Source organism: Ictidomys tridecemlineatus, chromosome 8, assembly GCF_052094955.1.
Source record: "Ictidomys tridecemlineatus isolate mIctTri1 chromosome 8, mIctTri1.hap1, whole genome shotgun sequence".
Taxonomy (NCBI): domain Eukaryota; kingdom Metazoa; phylum Chordata; class Mammalia; order Rodentia; family Sciuridae; genus Ictidomys; species Ictidomys tridecemlineatus.
The window spans coordinates 28,415,715-28,431,270 of record NC_135484.1 but is presented as its reverse complement, the minus strand read 5'-3'; positions in this window follow the sequence as shown (position 1 = coordinate 28,431,270).

The window sequence follows — 15,556 nt, the reverse complement described above, 5'->3', positions numbered from 1 at the left end:
AGCCTTCCTGGAGTCCTCTAATACCCACATTAGAGAACTTCCTGGTTACTAGAGGGTTACTAGAGTGGATTATAGTGGTAGGGCCTGGAGGCAATGGACCTTGAAAGGCAGGCTAAAGTCAGATCAACCTCTTGAAAGTTAAACTGAGGACTTCAAATCTTACTATGTAGGTGACTGGAAACCAGAGTGATTAAACGGAGCAGGTTTTCAGGAAAATCAATCTGCTGTCAGAATATAGGGTTTAATGGAAGGAGTTCTATTCTAATAGATTTCTAAGAGGGCATTGCATTAATCTAGATCTAACAGGACAGGATTGGCAACTGAAAGGGGGTAATTGATGTGAGCCAGGGAACACTGGCATGACCTGGAGACTGACTGAAATGGAGTATATAAGTGATGATCCTGGGTTTAAGAGTAGATAATGAGCACACATAAACACGCATAACTAAGGAGTTTTGGTTACTAAATTATTTAATCTGAACCTAAATTTCATATCCTAAATTTAATCCTCCTCTCTTGTGCCATCTCTGACTTTAATATTAATGTTTATATCCCTGTGACCCATTACATTATAGTCTAATTGATTGTGATGTTATTTTTCTCATTTCCTCTTTTCCTGAATCCATGGATATTAATAGGTAGAGTTGATAGGCTCATACAGTCTGTTATATCTTTTAAAGAACAAAAAACGAATATTAGAGATAAAAATAATAATGATAGCTATCCTTCATTGGACTCATTGTTTTAGTAAGCTTTTTGGTGCTGTGACCAAAAACACCTGACAAGGATAATTTTAGAGAAGGAACAATTTATGTGAGACTCACGTTTCTGAGGTCTCAGTTCTTAGATGGCCAACTCCATTACTCTGAGCCTGAGTGAGGGAAAACATCATATAGCAGAAGGGCATGGCAGAGAAAAGCAGCTCAGGACACGAGGATCAAAAAGCAGAGAGAGACAGCTCTACTCCACAGGAACAAATATATACCTCAAGGCATGCCTCCAGTGACCCACCTCTTCTAGCCACACCCTACCTGCCTATAGTTACCACTCAGTTAATTTATTCAAATGAATTAATGCACTGATTAGGTTAAAGCTCTCGGAACCCAATCCATTTACCTCTGAAATTTGTTGCATTGTCTCATATATGAGCTCTTAGGGGACACCTCGTATCTAAACCATAACACTTATGTACCAACCTCAATGGTGAGTTCCTTATATGGATTATCTATTTAATGCTATTATGGTTTGGATGTAAGGTGTCCCCCAGAGGCTTAGGCATGAGATAATGCAAGAAGACTTAAAGGAGAAATGATTTACAGTACTCAATCGGTGAATGAATCCCCTGATGGGATTAAGTGAGTGGTAACCAAAGTGGATATGGTGCAGTTGCAGGAGGTGAGCCCCTGGGGGCATGACTTTGGGGTGTGCTTTCTTTCTGTGCTTTCCAATCATCATGTGAGCTGCTTCCTTCTACCACACTCTTCTGCCATGATGTTCTGTCTCACCTAGAGTCCTGAGGAATGGAGCCAGCTCTCCATGGACAGAGACCTCTGAAACGGTGAGCCTCCAAATAAGTTTTTTTCTCCTGTATGTTCTGGTTTGGTCTTTAAGTCACAACAGAAAAAAAAAGCTAACTAAAACAAATGCCCACAATAACCCTATGAGATAGCTACCATTATTATTACCATTCTTTATAGGCTGAGACCTATAGTAGGAACTTGCTGAAGGTCACAGAGCCTGAAAGGAATTAGAAGGAATCAGAATGTGTCACCCCCAACTATGCATAAGAATTATTTTGAGTTGAAGACAACTGAGAAAAAAATAGACCAAGGAAGAAGTCTGTGACTTTTCCCTATATTCCAAAAAGCAGGGATTTAAAGTATTTTCTTCCCTGAAAGCCAAAAGTGGCAAGACCAGTATTGTTTCCCTTTCCTGTTTCATTAAGAACCCATACTCTTAACCATTTTAATAATGGTATAATAATTAATTATAAAAGTATTTTTAAATCTTCTAAATTAGAAAAACAAGTGAGGAAAATATGATATTCTCTTTTATATATAAGCAATGGCTTATTTATTGCTATAATTTGCTTGTCAAAAGGAGTGTTGCTGTGATTTTTTTTTTTTTGGAATGTAATCCCAAGACTATTAAAATCGTTAATGCACTAAAACCTGAGCATAATATATCTCCTACTAGAGAGACTTTGATATCATTTCAAAAGACTTGAACTTTACCCAATATATTTTTTGGCCTGTTATATACATAGATGTAGCTATAGATACAGAAGTTTCAAGGTATAAATTCTTGAACAGAATGTCAGCAAATTATGATACACACCATAAAAATGTCTAACTATATATTAAACAATTACTTTATTTTATAAAGCAGAAAGAAGAGGCTTTTTTAAGCGCTATTTCAATCTGAAATAAGTAAGAGTGCTTAGAGATCAGTAATTCAAAGGCACTATATCAACAGTATGGTGATTGATACGCTTGCTTCTGGTGAAGGATTTTCATATCATGAATCAACTCTTCATTTGAACTACCCACAAAATGGAACTGTTGGAAGAGTAGACATTTCATCTAATTTCTTCTAAAATGTCTCTCCCAGTCTCAAACACATTTTCAAATATGGCACTCAAGTTTGCTACTACTTTAGGATAATAGCAACAACAGATTGATGAGAATCCTAAGTGGCACTTACTCAGTGGAGTGATTGGAAGCTGCAGTTTTTATGCAAATGCATGTTCCTCTGAGGGAGGAGAAACTGGCCTTGAAACTGCAGCTGTGAGAAGCTAGTGCTGGTAAATGAAGAAGCAGAGGGAATTAAAGTTGAAAGAGCCAACAGAGATGACTGTGCCCAGATGTAATAACGGTGCGCACGGAGAAGTTCAGACCAGGATGGGATGGAAGAATATAAATCCCAACCCATGAAATAGAGTGAAGAGGAAATACATTCTAATTTTATTTATAAAATACCTTTTCATTTCTATTTTGAGCTCTGATTCCACCAACGCAGAAGCATGATCAGGTACCTGGGCCTAAAGAGCATTCCAGTTTCCCACATCTAAACCTCTTGCAGGTGTGGCGGGCTAATTGCTAACTTTGCACTCACTGGGCCATTGTGTTTTACTTTATTGCCTTATTAATGGTTTTGAACTTTTTTGATGCTATTGCTTTTTATTCGTTACCATTCTTTTATAAATGACATTCAAATGATCAAAAATACACTAAAGAAGAAGTTTATTTCATTCATTTGCAAGGCAGAGCCTATGGATTTAGGTTCTCTTTGCACTTTCAATGGAACAAACAGTGCAATTTTTGTCCCTTCTGTTTTTAGAGTAGCAGCTGTAAAAATAATTAATGGCTAAAGAAACTCCAGCACGTCCTACACAGGGCCATTCTGCATTCAGCATGAGGTTTGGGCCTGGGTGACTGTTGTTTCATGCTTGGGGACAGAGAGAGAAACCCAGTGAATACTCACTAAAAAACTTCTCTCCCACACTTATCTCCTGGGCACCCTGATTCATTTTGGTTATTCACACTAGTTTAAAAACAAAACAAAACAAAAACCCTGTGTCAACAGATATTTTCATACGAATTCCAATGATAATTTTGGTGTATATACAAGACTTTTAAATCTCTGGAATTTGATGACAATGACCTTAGGCCTTCTATGTGTAATTATAAAAGAAGTGAGAGTTGTTGCAAATTTTATAAAAGGAGTGGTTTTTCTCTGATTATTTCTTTTCTCTTCCATTTCCTTCTCCTCTGCCTTATTTTTGTCCCTCTGCCTTCCTTCCAAATATACTTTGTGAAAAACATACCTGCGGCGGTTAGATCATTTCAGGTAGAATTAGGAAGGCTTCCTGGGGTGCCCTCTGTCTGTGGAGGTAGTGTGGAACTGACCAGAAAGGCTGCCTTTCAGGCCTAGCAAGGATCTTTACTCTGACCCAGAGTAAATTGCTTGTCTCTCGGATTCTCTGTTTTCTGATCTATAAAATAAAGATCACAACACCTGGCCTACTTACTCAGTTCCTTTGAGGGATGTTGAAGGTGATGGCACTGTGTAAACCAACAGTAGCATTCTATATAAACAAAAGGAATGACGATATTGTTGATTGTGATATGATAGAACAAGACTACAGAAATAGCAGGGAGAGCAGATCAGTCCTGAATTTCTGTTTCCATCTAATTGACTCAGCTAATACCACTGAGGCAGAGATGTATTCAGCATGCCTCGTGGTGGATCAGAACACACATTTGCTAGATGTGGAAGGGAAGATGAGCTTTCTGCACTGCCTGCCCGTCTGTCCTGGAGTCAAGCCAGGTTGCATCTCCAAGTGAGGTTACCCATCTACGCACACTCAGGACCAACCCCTGGCTGCAGCTCTGCCGCTGCTCCTCCCAAATGCTCAAGAAAGTGGTGTGAGGTTGTCAGGGTTGTTGCCTCAACCTTGGGAGAATGCCCAGGGGATGTGGAACGCCCCCAGCAGCCCACAGGAAGCTGGACCTGAAAGTGCAAAGTCATTGTGTGCCCAAGCACCAGCAGGCAGGTCTTTCTCCACCACATACATCTTCAGTGGCTCTCTCACAAATACCCATTACTTGACACTTGAGAAAGCTGGGAAAGCATTCTGCTAGCCTTTTATTATCCTTGTAAGATGATAACGGTTGTCCAATAAGTATTGGATAAAATTGGTAAAAATTGATTATAAAAGTGAATCTGCTAAATTTATTGACAACTGGATTAATTTCACAGGAAATATTTTGTAATGCCTCTAAAACAGTAGTTCTCAAATTTACTGGTGTCAGGTCTGTTATTGTTGATTGTGATATGGTAGAACAAGACTACCATATCACAATCAATTTAGGACGCCGAAGGTTTTTTGTTCAAGTGAATTATATAAGTATATAATATTTTCTATATTAAAAGTTAAACTTGGGAAGTTTTAAAAATGTCTACTAACTCATTTAAAGTTAACAAAAATAAGCCCATTACCTCTCAATATCAGAACGATATCATCATATATCATATAGCTATTGAATAACTCCATTGTATGCTTAGAGTAATAAATGCAAATAACTTCTCTATTTTTCTTAATTGGAAATTTCTTTAAGAATGTTTGTTCTGGGACAGTTTTTGCTCTAAAACATTTTTATCTTGATAACAAAATTTCAAATAAAAATAAGGAACTATTATTTATTATATAATGTTTAAAAGTTATTTTTATTGATCTGCAAAAGAATATTTGCATTGTTAAAGGTGGTGATTGAGTTTGAATTTGCAATGAGTTTGCATCCCCTGTTTTTCTTGCCACATACTGGTATACTGGCTGCATGACTTTGGACAAGATAGGTAAGCTTCTAGGCCTCAGTATCCTCATCTGCAAAATAAAGATAAAAATTTCTCTACCTGATTTGGGGATATTGGGATGAACAAACAACTTAATACAAATATCACAGGCAGGGTCCTCCAAAAAACAGAACCAATAGGATGGATAGATGGATGCATAGGCAGATAAAAATAGAATTATTTTAAGGAATTGGCCAAGATGATTTTGGAGACTGGCAAATCCAAAATGCTCAGGGTGGATCAGCAGGCTGAAGATCACAGGAAGAGCTGATGATGCAGTTTAAGCCCAAAGGCTACTTGCTGGCTGGACTCCCTTGCTCCAGGAAAGTTCAGTTTTTCAGACCTTTAACTGACTGGATGAGCCCACCCACATTACAGAGGACAATTTGCTTTACTCAAAGTCTATTGATTTAAATGTCACTCTCTCCCAAAGAAACATCCAGAATAATGTTTGACTTCATGTCTGGGGATCTTGACCCAGCCAAGTTGACACATAAAATTAACCATACATATAAAATTCTTTTCATAGTGTCTGGCATATATAAATCCTTTACAAATATTTGTTACTATGAATTACTAGTATTATACTGACTGTGTTATTTGAAGATATTGTTGCATGAAAAAATCAAGTAATAATAAAGCAAAATTTTATTTTTGTAAAGAAAAATACCACCAACCCTTATAAGCATGTGTGCGTGTGTGTGTGTGTATGTGTGTATCTTTAAATATATATATTTGAAAATTAAAGTAATAAATGTAAACTTGACTCTTGATACTTAAAAATATTTTACCTATAAGCCTGTACGCCTCAATATCCTCAATACATAAGATTGTGTTAATACATAAGATTGAGAAAGGTCAATGAAAAAAATATAGCCCAGAAACAATATTAATAGTTATCTGATATAATAAAAAATGTCATTGCAAGTCAATATGAAGGTTGGGTCAACTACTAAGTAAACAGTGTTTAAAAAGTTGCTTGTCTTAAAAACTCACTTTATATTATTACTTTGTTCTAAATACAAAATAAATTCCAAGGCTGGGGGTGTAGCTCAAGGGTAGAGTGCTTGCCTACTATGTGCTAGGCCCTGGGTTCAATCCACGTCACAGCCAATTTAAAAAAAAGAAAAAAGGAAATCTCTTTGGACATTACTTCAAAAAAATGAAACTTAATTAAACTGATTTATGAGGGTGTGTTTCAGAACAGATTTGTAATACCAACAAATAAAAAATGGATTTTTCTAGGCTTTGCTTTTTTAACTGATATGTAACATCTTGTCTAAATTGTTTGAACTCTAACCCTCCCTTGTCCTATTTTTTTGATGGTCTTCCCAACTGCAATCCTTTTCAGGCCCATGACTCTGTGATTGAGAAGGACTCACTTTCTATGCCAGGTGTCTCAAAAGGTCTCACACCTCATACACCAAGTCTCAACACCACGTATAAGAACAATTGCTATAAAAGATTAATTGTCTGCACCAATTTGCAGTCTCATCAGCAATGTATGAGTGTGCCTTTTCCCCCACATCCTTGCCAACACTTATTGTTGTTTGTCTTCTTAATAGCTTCATTCTGACTGGAGTGAGAGGAAATCTTAGAATAATTTTTATTTGCATTTCTCTAATTGCTGGAGATGTTGGACATTTTTTCATATATTTATTGATTGATCCTCTTCATAGAAATGTGTGTTCAGTTCCTTGGCCCATTTATTGATTGGGTTATTTGTTTTTTTTGTGTGTGTGTGTATGTGTGTATGTTAAGATTTTTGAGTTCTTTATATATTATAGAGATTAGTGCTCTATCTGATGTGTGTGTGGCAAGAATTTGTTCCCAATTAGTAGGCTCTCTATTCACCTCACTGATTGTTTCTTTTGCTGAGAAGAAGCTTTTTAGTTTGAATCCATTCCATTTATTGATTCTTGATATTAATATTTATAGCAGCACAATTCACATTAGCTAAACTGTGGAACCAGTAGATGAATGGATAAAGAAAATATGGTACATACACAATGGAATATTATTCAGTATTAAAAGAGAATAAAATCATGGCTTTTTCAGGTAAATGGATGGAGCTGGAGAATATAATGCTAAGTGAAATTAGTCAATTCCAAAAAACCAAATGCCAAATGGTATCTCTGATTTAAGGATGCTGATCCATAATATCCTGGGGTGGCGGCGGGGGGGGGGGTAAATAAACTCTAGATAGGGCACAGGGGAAGAGGGAAGGGAGGGAGCACAGGGGTAGGAAAACTGGTGGAATGTGATGGTCATCATTACCCTAAGTGCATGTAAGAAGACAAGAAGGATGTGACTCTATTTTGTGTACAACCAGAGATATGAAAAACTGTGCTCTCTCTGTATAGTATGAATTGTAATGCATTCTGTTGTCATATATAACAAATCAAAATTTAAAAAAGAAGGATCGTCACTTTTTAAAAGGTATTTAGAGAGAGGGCCAAATTTCTGATGCTCCCTTTCCTTCACCATTTCCACAAAAGGCATGGCATAGGTTGACTCTGGTCACCTTAGACCAGAATGAAAGGACTGGCTTGACTCATGGTGATTAGCGTGGGCTGGTAGGCAAAAGAGCCAAACCCTGATTCTGCCTGCTACATCAGAGCCTTCTGTGTGGTCTGGAAAGAGAAAACTCGGCTGGCAGTTGGGAAATCAGAGATGTGCTCCTGCTGCAGTTTTGAGAGCTAGTGACAGGGCCAGGTCTGCTGAACTCCATGTGGAGCTCAAGTATCTGCAGCCTTCAGTTCTCCTCAAAACAGTAAGGCCCTTGTATTTCTGTATCTTTAGAAGTGAATCTTTATCACTTGTGAGCTTCAGTGATTAAATTTGCCTCTCTGAATCTCAATGTTCTCATTTACAAAAGGAAGAAAGTCCTTGCATTGTGACACTTAATTGAGAATTAAATAAAATAATATATGTAGCATTTTACTCCATACATGTGGCACGTGCTTGGCATACAACCACCTCAGTAAATGAACTTCCTTCCCTTCCCCTTGGAGAGCATCTCACTGTCTTGTTTCCTAACAAACCCACGTTTGATTAATTTTCAGAGAGGAAAAGATCTTTTAGAAATTCAACTTGTGTGTTATTGGTTAATGAAGCATAATAAATGTTCTTTCCCAAGCATACCAGCATTTTAATAAAGAAAAATGAGAAATTATGGTCTTACTTGAGGCAGCAAGAAGAAGCCAACTGGGATTGTGGAAATTCTGGAGAAATTTGCAGGAATCCAATCTTGTGATGCAAGCCTTCTGAAACTGAAACTGCCATGGTTGTGAAACAGGTGGAATATCAAGATCATTGTCAGCATGTTAGTGTGGTTCAGCCCTCAGAGCCCTTTATAAAAGGAGATTCTTAATCTGTGTTTGTTTCGGGGAGTAAGGTTCAGATATTTAAAGAGTACAAGGAGGAAGGAAAGATGGAGAATACAAAGTAAAACCTTCATATAATTCCCACTTGTACCCAGGATAGAAAGGTTCAAACAAAAGGAGTGGTATAAATAAGTACTTTTGCATGAAATGATTACAAGTGTTAATGTAGGGTATTTTAATTTGTCATTCTTTATTTTCAATTTTTCTACTCAAAGGCACATTCCAAATGCCCTTCACAATCATCACAATCCTGTACTTATTGTGAATTCCCATAGAAGATCACACATCTTCTTCCTGTTGAACTATTGTTCCACAAGCCTAGTATTTTCCTAGGATTTCACTGTTCAAATTTCCATGGCCTTCTTTGCGGTAAACTCTATTGTGTACGGTAATAGATGACAACAACAATGCATAGCGCCCGAAAGCTGTAGTGACTAGCAATTCTGTGGTCAGTAAAAGGAAATTATATGACATTGGTTGCCAATATGCTGTTAAGGGGAAAGTCTTCACATTTCTCCAACTCACCCCTTGCCCCTGTCACTCGCCACTAATAGTAGGTTTTGCAAATAGGTCAGGGGTAAATGGACCCTGGAGACCTATTCTTTGTACCCCAAAACCATGCCAACCCTTCTGCTTGGTTATTTCGATTCAGTGGGGGGTGAGTTTGGGTGTCTATAACTCCCACACAACTTCACTCTGCTCTATCAAACTACATGTGTCTGGCACTACTAGTTCAGGTACTTGGATTTTGCTTTGTTTACACAAAATATGTTTTAAAAGAACAGGTTGACTTGGGATACAGTTTATCTTGGAATTTTCCATGTGTGTTCTGCTGGAGGTGATGTGTCTTTTTGTTTTTTGGTGTTTGGGGTGGGGGGCATTGTTTTGCTTTACTGTTTTGAACATTTACTGTTTAAAAAAAAAAGCAGTGGCAGCAGTGATTACTATTTCCATATCGCTTTGAGGCTTCCTCTTGAAATCTGCTTCTCTTTCACAAGTAAGTCAAGTCTCTGCTATTCTTCACTGTGTCAGGGAGCCATTGCTCCAGGAAGGGACGCCCAACCCCTCCCCGAGTGGTGCTGGCCTCTAACTCGCCCTGACCCCGTGTCTGGCTTGCATTGACCATGATTATGGCTCTTGCTGGCAGCACTGTGGCCCTTGGGACTGCGGGGCAGAAGGCAGAAAAGGAATTTTGAATTACAGGGAGAAATGGTGCTTAAAAAAGGCAACAGTTTACTGACGTCTATATTTTTTTCTCTCTCTTAAGATATTTTCATAGTTTGATCTTCATTTTAATCAAGTATAGTTGGTTACACTTCTTAAGGAATTTCATTTAAGTAAACAATGCATTTTGGTGAAATAATCCAAGAACACACTATTGAAAAAATACATAGGTGCTTTCTTCACAAAATGTGACAGAATGGATATTGAGGATGCTAATATTTTTTTAAAATTGCTGACTAGAAAGATTGACATATTTTGTAGAGTTAAGATTATACAAATTATATTTTTTGTTCAAATTAGTTGGTATTTAAATTCATTTTAGACAGGGCAGTGAATTCTTTTATACCTTTGATTTAGTTCTTGAAAGATTATAGATATGTTTTCAAAAGTATATATCACTTAGAGAATCACATCCATTATTTTTTTCACTACTTAGTTTTATAAATCTGACAATATTTTATCTTATTTTATATAGTGTGAAAAGTAATTATTGTATTTAATATTTCTAATATTAAGAATTTCTTTAAAACAGACATTCTTTCATTAATCTTCCTCAAAGTTAAATATTTATTGCATTCCTTCTCAAATATGAAATTTTATCAGTAATGATTCATTTCCTTGTATGTTTCTTACCCTACCAGACTTGATCCAATCAGAACCACACACCTGAATGAACCCCCATACCCTGGCAGCTAAGGAATATAGACTTACAACTAAGCAATTAAAGCCAGCTGGCACATGGCACATGGCATTCACACTGGGAAATAGGTGCTATATTTTTCATCATGTCCTCCTCCATTGCCCCAAGTATATTTTATCAAAATAGATAACATTTTCTTCCTACCAAGCATATAAAAGGAAACTAATATATAAAAATTCAAAAATATAAATATATAATATATATAAATATATATAAAATATATGACATATATAAACATAATATATATATAAATTTATATATATATAAATGCAAAATATATATATTTGCTTTGTTTTTCTTTGTAGCAATTTTAATGGAAATAGGCAGGGAATAAACAATGACTAATAAAGGAATCATAAACATCACTAATTGTGTGATTTTGTAATATAATTCCTATTTGAGCTCCTAGGAACTAGATCCTGTGTTTCTCTTGACACCCTTCTTCTTCTTACCTTTTGTGTTGACGATTTTCTTCTTGTTATTTATTTATTATTATTTTTTAAACTTTCAAAGTGTTTCTCAAGGGTATTTCCTAAGAGTTTTGCTTCTGAATCACTTTTGTGTTCATTACAAAAGAGTTACTGGTGCCCACTCATCAGCACTACTGACAGAATCATACTCTCTGGAAGTCAGAACATCAGAAAAAATGCCCCTGCCCTTCCCAGTTAGTTCATATTCATGTGAAAATTAGAAAACCATTGAGGAAAAAATTTTACCTACAACACAGTTACACAATTATTCTTCTAATTAGGATTTTTCCCCCTCACTTTCTCCTTTTTTGTGTATTAACTCCTCCATCTCAAAGAGAATTTGTGAGCCAGTGCGAATAAATATTACTTATTCTTAGGAAATATACAGCCAACCTTAGATATTACCAATATCAAGAAAGATTCAGGACTATTCAGCAGCTGTAATTCCTGGAAACTTTTCTTAGTCATTTAAAATAGTCTTAGGTATCACATCACTGGTAGGGCACCCTTTAGCATCATGATTGGCACAATTGTGTAGTGAGACTTCATGGAACATACTTGAAATAACAAAACAGACAAACCAAAAAACTTCCACACTTTGAGCTTCTCCTTTTTATATCTGTTTGCAAAAGTGCCACATCTTGCAAGTACTCTAGGTTCTGCTCTATGCTTCTTTCCCAGGAGGCTTCCTGACACCCCTTTGAGGTTGCAGCTCTTTTTCCCACAACAGTGCTCCTGGAACATAGAAAACACTTACATACATTCTTGTTATTATATCATTCTCAGCATTGTTATTTCTACACAGGAAATACTTAGGGCAGTGTCTTGTACATATAATCCATGATCTAAATTTTAATTATAATTATATGAATTCTTCAAAACTACACTGAAATAACATCTTGGGTAACAGAGTAGATCACAAATATCACCCAAAAGCCTGTTAACGAATTTACCAACATGCTGGTAAACTCTAAACTACAACTTTGGAATTTACTTCATACTAATGTGTATGACATTATTATTAAGTAAGGATTCAAAATAACTGATAAAATTATAATAAAATTGATGTTCTCTATTCTGGCATAACTTCAATTCAGAAAACTCTATCCCACTTTAGTGTGTAATCAGATTATAAAAGATGGTATATATTTTTAAGTTGGGTATTTGGTAAGTCTGACACTTAGTAGAAAAAAAAATCAAAATGTTTCTTATTATGAAATCCTTCCTTTGATTCTGGGCAACTTATGCCCACCTACCCTATGACTTTTATCTAGCCCACCCTACCAACATAAATGATCTCAGCTCAGGTAATTTGTCTTTTGAGAAACCTTGCTTGACCCCCCATATCTGTTGAGGTAGAGCTCCCACGGGCTCCTGCAGCCCTCTGCTCTTACCCATTCGTCCCTCACTACTATAGTCCCATTTGTCTGCCTCCCTGCAGCCTGTAAGTCTGAATTGTTTCATTCTGGAGCTCCAGTACCAGAACCTGGAACACAGATGGACAGATGGATAAAGTAATGTACCCCACACTTGCAAAAACAAGTTCTAGATACTTTTAACACACTTATGACACTTAGAACCCTCTGTCTTTACTCTGCTAAAGCAAATTGGCCACTCCTTCCCTGTTCCATCTGGCTCCTGCCCCCCAGTGATGACTCCCATTTTCAGTATTCATTCTGCTCCATGAATTTAGCAGTTCATTTCAGTTTTTATGGCCCTATCTTCTGAGCTCTCAGGGCACTCTGGCTCAGGCTCGACATTCTGGATATTCCCAGTCCTCACAGCTTCAGGAGTATTTTCTGACCTTGTTCCACCTCTGCACACCAACCCCGAGGGCCCCTTAAGAAAAGGGACCAACCCCTGCATGTCCTTGTGAGTGTTTTCAGTCTAGAATTCTAACCTCCTTGAAATCATGAAAACACATTTTTTCTTTGATTCATTTTATCTAAATGTCTTGGACAGTTACATAAATGGGTTTGTTGATAATAACTATGAACATGTTTTCTTTTAAACTATCTCCCTGATGAGCATTTGGTGGATTTAGAAAGAGTTTTTGCCTATTAGCAGAGGGTGTTGAAACCTGAAGGTTAAATGGATGAGATTGACTTTGAATGACCTTACTGAGGCAAGTTGTTGTGAAAAAGACTTAATATTTTCAAAAGCCTTCTATTTGATAAGACCACAAGAAGGCTTTCATCAACCAGGGCTAGCTTTTGGAAGGACACAGACTTCTATTTCCATATTGTTTATCCCAAGTTAATGAAGTTTCTAGCTTTTCCAAAGATATGCACCTGTATCCCAGGCTTGTTGGGTAGATGGGGCAGAAGGGACAAACTTATCACTGGACTGAGCAGTAAGCCTATTTGGTATCTGGCCAGACCAAAAATAATTTTTGAAGGGGGCCTCTCTTTGCCATGTTATTTCTCAGTTTTTGCTCAAATTGTTTTAGTGATTTTTTTTTTCCATTGGCATCAAGGTGAGCTACCAAAATACTAGACCCTAAGAGTCTAGTGCTGGACAGAAGAACCAGAGGAACACCCAAAGCCCTTAATCTGAAAGAATGGGTAGAAGAATTCAGAGTGTCCACACAGATCCTTCTACCCAAGGGGGGGCCTGGTCTGTGCAATGGTCAAGTCCTCCTGAAACTCATCCAGAGGCAAAGTGCAGAGCACTTGGAATTCACTGAGTGTGTTTGTGTTCATGAATGAATGAATGAAAGCTTTCATTTATATTTAATCTTTCACTGGGACATATGCCTCCTTCCTGAGCTAGATCTGGAAAAACAGCTCAGAATCTGGCCATTGGTAACTTCATATTGTTCAAAGCCCCCAGTACCTTTTTGAGTTTGACCAATGACTCAAGGAAATAATCAGCAAAATCTCTCCTAATCCCATCCATTAACCACTCCAAGGCCAGTTTTGTGACACAGTTAATTACAACCCCCAACTCTAGGGGGTGGAGAAACCAGCAAATGAAGCCCCAGATACCACTGAATGTGCTGAACGGTCAAGGGAAGAGCTTTGTCTGTCTTGTCCTTGAAAAGATACCCCAAAGACAGCTGTATTTAGGGGGGTGGGAAGTTTTTTGTTGTTGTTGTTTTTTAGAGAGATGAAGGGCCCATGACTTAAGGATGGGAATCTTCTCCTCTAGCCAATGGACCAGCATCCTCAGGGCATTACCCTTAAGACCCCATTCTTGTAGATTTGTCTTGTGCTATTTACATCAAGAAGGAAAGACCTATCTTGGCAATGGGTAAAAATGACAGGACTTGTAAGGTCTTACAGGTTTTTGGAGGCATTTCACTAATGACAAGACAAAGGAAATTGGAGAGCTAGGCTAATCACTCTTGCCTCATTCTTAAAGTGGACTTGCTCCTGCCACCACAAGGACTCAAATATTGACATAGTATAGTCCAGTGGCTAAAGTGGTCTTTCTGAGGAGAATGGTTCAGGATACTTCTGCTCTGTGTTAGTGCTCTACCTTCTCTAGTCTATCATTTCCAGGCTTAAAGATCAATGAATGGTTTCACTATTTAAGATTCCAGTTGAGGTGGAGAAGGCAAGAGTGTGAATTTGTGGGGAGGAAGAAAGGAAGAGCAATCACCAGCTATCATATGTCATGGGAGTTAATTAGCAGGAGATAGATGTGGAATGGAGTGACACTGTCTTTTCCATACCAGTGACTCTTAGAAGGAAGACTGGAAGTAGGCAGCAGGGTGTGTGGGCAGTAGGAGTAGCCAGATCAGCTATAGAAAGACACATTGAAGGGAGAGCTCTTGATTTACCAGTAGTGTAAACCAGAAATAGATACTGAAATGTCAGTTCCAAATGAAAGAAACCCAGAGGAGCGTTTATATGTGAATAGAATTACTAGAGAAAACAGAGAGGTCTGCAGGAAGGAGGGGAGATCGCCAAGTTCATTGGAGAGCTGGGAGTGAGAAAACTTTGTTTTATGTGGTGAGCACAGATGGTAAAAAACAGCTCTACCTCTTTCAGAGTGACAGTAGTGACCTCAGAGAGATGAAGAAGATGCCTGCCAAAAGCCAAGTGTCTGAGTAGTAAAGTTTTATAAAGTACATGGTGCGTATGCATTTTATAAAGTATATTTTGTGAGGAAAGTGTGATGTGAGTGTGTTTTTAAAGACTGTTTATGCAACTAGCACTTGTATGTAGACTTTTGTTTTCTCAAACTGGCCATATCTGACTATGTGAAGCTCAAAATAAAATAGGTACATTGGTGTGTGTACAACTTCCTGGAGTATTCTCTATATTCTCTGTCTCTCTCCTCCCACCACACACACACACACACACACACACACACACACACACACACACGCAAAATTGTTTTGTAAAAGTTCAATGGTTTTCACTTCTTGGAAGTTGGGTGTTACCAGTTTGTTCATTGCCTTTCTGGGAAGAATG